The sequence below is a fragment of the Cryptotermes secundus genome, unplaced genomic scaffold (genome assembly GCF_002891405.2).
Source record: "Cryptotermes secundus unplaced genomic scaffold, Csec_1.0 scaffold462, whole genome shotgun sequence".
NCBI classification, from domain to species: domain Eukaryota; kingdom Metazoa; phylum Arthropoda; class Insecta; order Blattodea; family Kalotermitidae; genus Cryptotermes; species Cryptotermes secundus.
In genome coordinates, this window is record NW_019724744.1 from 607,890 (window position 1) to 614,158 (window position 6,269).

The 6,269-nt window shown below is 38.2% G+C and overlaps 1 protein-coding gene across 8 annotated transcripts in view; it reads left to right on the plus strand.

The window, feature by feature from the left end:
• Positions 1 to 6,269, plus strand: part of LOC111862793 (U4/U6.U5 tri-snRNP-associated protein 1-like) — a 64,353-nt gene that overhangs the window by 48,241 nt on the left and 9,843 nt on the right. Inside the window, exons 1-2 of one of the 8 annotated variants that reach the window (XR_002842496.2) lie at positions 3,062 to 3,206; positions 3,861 to 3,994. The exons of 5 other annotated variants lie outside the window; for them this stretch is intronic. The gene's annotated coding sequence lies outside the window, so the exon portion shown is untranslated. Of the gene's footprint in view, positions 1 to 3,061; positions 3,207 to 3,235; positions 3,515 to 3,860; positions 3,995 to 6,269 lie in introns of those variants that run through there. 2 more of the 8 variants (XM_023848464.2, XM_023848465.2) reach the window with 2 other exon arrangements.

The window sequence follows — 6,269 nt, forward strand, 5'->3', positions numbered from 1 at the left end:
ACATTGTATATATATATACTTCCTTTCTTACTTAATAATGGGGCTGAGCCCTTCTCGGGAAGCCGCCAATTGTGAAGCCACTCAAGAACTACCCAAAATATTTTGGAACCTGAAGGTTCATTACCGTGTTCACAAGAGCCCTCCACTGGTTTCTATCCTGAGCCAGATCAATCCAATCCATACCATCCCATCCTACTGATTACTCTCAGGTAAGGGTAGTCTATTTTTTTACTGTTATACATAGTCTGCAGATCTCTGAATAAATATAATACCACTGATAGACGTTTTGTCTTTACTTACTTCTGAAGCAATGGCTCCTCATAGGCTGTGTGCAGCTGAAGCAGCAGATGGTGAGGACGACACTGCATGGCGCTTGTCCAGACAGAAACTCGATAATTTCTATCGCTCTGAAGAGTAGTTCCATCCCTCACATTTCTCAAGGACTGCCAACAAACAATACCAATCATATAATGCCTTACAGAATCGTACATTACAAAGTAACAGTAAAGCCATCCGTGTAACAGGCCGTGGAGGACCATTGGGTTGTTAGATGTTGAGGTTCCCACATTTTCTAGACAATCGGCTCATAGATTGCGGCAAGGTTGTCGGCCCTACGCGCCGGCTCCCTTTACCCCCAAGAATATTCCTGGTACTCATTTCTGTTAGAGGGTGAGTCGACCCCAGGGCCATAGTGCGGCTGGAAGGACTAGGTCAATTGAAAAAAAAATCCAATGACCTCATCGGGACTTGAATCCGCGACTTTCCGGCTTGTAGCATAGTACCTCAGCCAACTACGCTACAGCGTGCCCCCACATTACAATGTATTTCATAAATTTTTGTCATGAAAAGGATGAACACAGATTGCGTGGTTCAAGCTGACTCTCGGCTCCACTATCTTAAATAAAAATCCCTTTCTTGGATGTGCACTACCCAAACAGTATGCATACGTAGAGAATATTCTCCCCCAAAGTCGATATGATACTATACCATTACAGCTGAAACGCACAGCAATTTGTTCATTTGCTAAAATAGCATGTGTCCTGCTTCGCTCGTGGTACGTCCGTTAAGACGACAAGTGGTAAACACGCAGTATATAAACTTACCTTAACGACATATTAATGGTAAGGACTGAACACTTTGTTCTATATATCAACATCTTAATTTCTTTCCATCAGGAAAATCACTAAAATTGTTCTTATAAATTCGTAAGGACTGACACAAACATACTATGAATACACTCATTCTCACTTGCTTGCAAAATTTTATTTTCATACGTTTTGTCAACGTAGTACTGCTTCTCTAGATGTCACAGAATTTCGCACCTTTTAGCTTGTTTTTTTTTTATTTATTTAAAGTATTGAAAACTCCCGCCCTTAAATCCCACAAGCGCCACCTCGCAAATCGGTTACCGTGGATTGATTCGGAGATTACAAGAATTCTCCGATTTCACTGCCATCTGTATCAGTGACCAAAATCTCTCATGGTAGTATTTACGGCGTCGGTAGCTAAGCTCGCGTTGCGCCCTCTTTCTGTCTCTTAGTACTCGAGCAGAAGGTTTTAATTGAAACTTTTGCAAACAAGGAGAATATCATTAGGGATCCTTTGAGCTGAGCTAACCGAACATAAGGTAACAAAACAAAACCAACAGTATGTAACCCTGTATAACCCAGTATAAGTTCACCGACATTTCGAAGGATCATAATGCCTCCGTATTCTGGGTCGAAGGGTAAGCCAAATACGTAAGTAGCCAGTACAAATAAAGCGGCAAGTAAAATCTTACTTCTCGCTCGGCTTACTCATTGACCCTGAAGATGGAAGTATTAGATTTGCACGAAAAGTCATTGAACTTCTATTAGATTACACAGCGTTACACACCACTGCTACGAGAACTTCAAGTACAACAACAAACTACGACTCAGACTGAGGCTTTTGGGGTGATGACAACGCGTAATCCAGTAAGAGGTTACGACCTTCTGACACGATCTCCTGCCTCCATGTGAACTTTCAACGTGAAGATCGAGGAGGCAGGATCATCAGAAATGTTGGTAGCCACCTAGTAGACCCAGGAAACTAGAATCTAAATCATCATTGCCGTCAAACCTTCAATGTTACTGCGACATGCAGTAGTACAAGTGTAGAAAAACGTCCCGTGTCCCGAAATCAGTTTCGGTAGATCTTCTTATGGGTTACTTACGACGCTCTCATAAGTTGGACTATGTAGACTGAATGGCACATAGGCAGACAAATACAAAGTCTGATCATGAGATTCAAGAGGGCTCTGATACCGTGACATGGAGACAGAAGGAGAGACAACGACGATGTTTCTTGGACTTGGACAGGATTCGGAAAGTAGAGATTGTGGCCAAATCGAGGTACCACCCCGGAATTTGCCTGGAGGGGCTGAGGGAAGCCACAAAAACGAAAACTCGGCCAGGATTCGAAAAGAAGACCCCCAGAATACGAGTTAAGAACTTTATCTCTACGCCTACTCTGTCGGTGGTACACACTATTTCGCAAAACACTTCTGTGAAAAATTTTTCCTAGAATACTGGAAATAAAAATGGCCATGGTACAACTTCCGTCAACATCTGTTTCCGTAGAAGCCCTGGTGTTGTGAAGAATATGGACTTCAACCCTGTAAGCAGAGATAACCTGACCTAACCTAATACAACCAATCCATGAAGAAACAGTGTGGTACCAAAAATCACCGCTGAATTGTTTATGGCCTGTATGGATTTCCACGCCAAGAGTCATGGCTTCCGGCAGGGAGGGAGCAACCCAGGCATCTGCTCCCCTTAGATTTTTTTTAAATAAATCATAATAAATATAGAAAGAGATATATTTAATACAGTAATAAAAAATTAGAAGTTATTTTCAACTAAATGTATCCTATCCTGAATATTCATAGGCAATCAATAAAAATAATATCAAACAGCTTAGACCCAAGTTGGTAAGCGCATTTTCTGGTTTTAACGCTTATTAGAAGTTGCGGACTGGCAGCGATCCGCAGTCCACCGGCTGAGTAACACTTCTCTGGAGATCATCGTTTGCTAACGTGGCTGGCTGCGTTGACACTTCGTCACCTGCAATGTACTCGTAGGAACACTTCTTGATGGCGGTACTGACCATACTGACGATCTTTGATCAAAGTTCAAAATTAACTTTGTTCTTGTTCTTGTAGTTTAATGGCACTCAGCATACGAGAGGTGTGTGATGTTGAGTATAAATTATTTTATAAGTTGAATAATTTTGGTGTTTCTACAAAATTATTAGGACCTGCATAATAAATTCCCGAGAGATCGATCATCACCATCATCACTTATTGAGCTCATTGATATCCAAAATGGCAGTTAGTTCACTGTTTAACGGTGATGACATTCAAGTTTTCATCAATGATAGTAGTGAAACAAGTGAGGTAAAGAGTGCTTTTTGTTATAAATTTAAAATAGAGCCCAGATCAGCACAAAAAATTATTGAACTGCTACAAGAAGAGATAAACACGCCCAATCAAACCGTAAGTACAGACTCGTGTTACTTCCACCTGTAGAACTCAAAAAGAAAGAAAGAAAAAAAAAAAAGGGAACTTTGTTCTTGTGTTCATGAATCTCCGCTGGAACATCTGGCTAACCTGTCTTAGGTTTTTCATGGTTTTTCACAGTACCACGAGGCAAATGTTGATTGGACTTAGTATCCCTAATCAGGTGACAAGCACCAAACCTTTTGAATGCATTATTTACTAATCATCAGCCATTTGATACCATACGTATAGTTTGCGCCACGAAGTGTGTTTTGAAATCATGAAAGGAAATGTGGTGCAGGAGTAGTTTTGAATGTTATTAATAATCGGGCACACCTTTCAGCGCCAGAAGAGATACTGTCCAACATCAAGATTAAGCCCAATGACAGCTCACTGGAGCTACAGATAGCCCTCAAGAAAGCACGGAGACTGAAGCTGCAGGAGGCTGTTACAGAATCAAAGAACAGTATAGAAAAGGTACATCACACCAGCAGATTTCCTTTCTAATCCATCTCACAAATGTTTGGCTGTACTAGGGGTCATTTCTTTTGCTCAGTCAAGGCCATCTTCCCCTTACCTGCCCCTCTGCTTTTTCTCCCTGAGACAAAAGAGGAGCAGCCCTATGGATCGGTGGTGGGAGGTGATGAAATTGTCCCTCGCTACAGAATCCTGTGCCATGTTTAGTTCCTACACAGTGTCTCCATATATACATGCATACATATCCTTTATTTTCCATAAATATCCATACAGGTAACAGACCCAAGATGTGGAAATAGTCATATCAAATACATACACAAAGTCACGTAAGTTACATAATGAAAATCACCTACATTAATTAATTAACAGACATAATTTTCATTCATTCATTTCCTTTATTTTCCATATATCTATATAGGCAAAAAACCTAAGATGTGGAAGTAGTCCCTTTGATAATAGATGTATACATGTAATAAATTACATAAGTCACACAACTAAAATAATAACAATAATAATAATACACACACTAGTCAAGTAACATAGGCAATAGAAAAAAAAAACAAAAACAAGAAGCTTATTGCAATTGTAATTACTAAACATAATTTAAAAAGTGCATTACTATAAAAACTTAGAATTAATACGATTTCACTCAGATTACCCAAATAATTAAATGCTTTCTTTATTTCATTTTCCCATAAATCAAAAAACATTGATACAGGACTCGTCATATACATACATACACATCCTCCACTTTCCATAAACATCCATACAGGGAACAGACCCAGGATGCGGAAATAGTCATCAAACACATACATAAAGTAACAAACCACACAACCAAGATCACCCACATTAATTGTCTAACACATACAACAATACGAGGCAAAAAGATAATATCCTGATTAACAGACATAAAAGTAACTACAATATAACTTGAATTAATATAACTTTTCACAACTCCTATACCAACTATATTAAAATACGGCATTAAAACATTCAAATATATGTACATTTGTAATTAAAATACTCATTTAATGCATAAAAAGAGTTAGCATGTAAAAATCTTTTTAGGGAATGTTCAAAGGATTTCTGGTTATTAGATAATTGTTTGATCTTTTTAGGCAGATGATTGTAGATTTTTATACCTGAATAATATGCACCCTTCTGAACTTTAGTAAGTGAAGTACTCGTTGGAAATAGGTTAACATTCTGTCTGGTACCAATATTATGTTCCTCCATATTGTAAACAGATGTATGTTTTTTATAGTGCGTTGCATCAAGGATTATATGTATTGTGAACACAAAGGCAGAATTTTCATTTCCTTGAAAGAGTCTCTACATGAATCTCTTTTCTTTAATCCCATCATAATCCTTATAACTTTGGATCATGTTTTGTCATGTATGAAGAACTGCCCCAGGAGATAATTCCACGTGTCATCACAGAATGTATATAAGCAAAATCATTCTTAAGCCACTTAATGATATCATAGGTTTAACTGTTCTCATAATAAAGCAAGACAAACTCAATTTAGTAACAAGGTAATCAATATGATTCTTCCAACACGGCCTATTATCAATATTTAGGCCTAAAAATTTGATACACTCTAAGTTAGTCGGTAAATTTTGATCAATATTATTATGCATATTATGATCCTCATAGTTCATTAAAGGGAACTGGAGAGTGTGGGTTTTATGAATATTTAATTTTAACAGATTGGTTCTGAACCATGTATTAACCTTTATCGGCCGGGCCATTTAATTTCCGGTAGGGGCAGCTGGACAGAGTTTATTTAAATGCCCGCCCTTCTAGAGCAATGAAATTGTAAGCATGTTTCTAAAAATGGTGTGATTTCTACATTTTTTATGATAAACGAACGAAATGAACGCTCCTTTAATGTAGAAAGAATATAGAATCAGATATTCTAATTTACAGATTTTAATATCTGTAAAAAATTTTTACACTGATTCCCAAAATAAAATTTCCCGAAATTCATACATTTTCTGCACCATGCGTTCTAGCAGTGTAATACATTTTCTGCACCATGCGTTTTAGCAGTGTAAGTCCTTGTGGCGACTTCACATTCAATGGTATCTCTTGTTGTAGCTTATTTATCGTATGGGACATGTCGCTATGCACGACTGTTTGCGTCTGAAATTCCTCGCTGCCTAATGTGTTAGATAAACACAGAAGTTACTTCTCGGAATATGGTGTTGCCAGATCGGTAATTCGTTCATTCATTGCAGTCAAACCATTGTGTTTGTAACGATTTTGAAACAT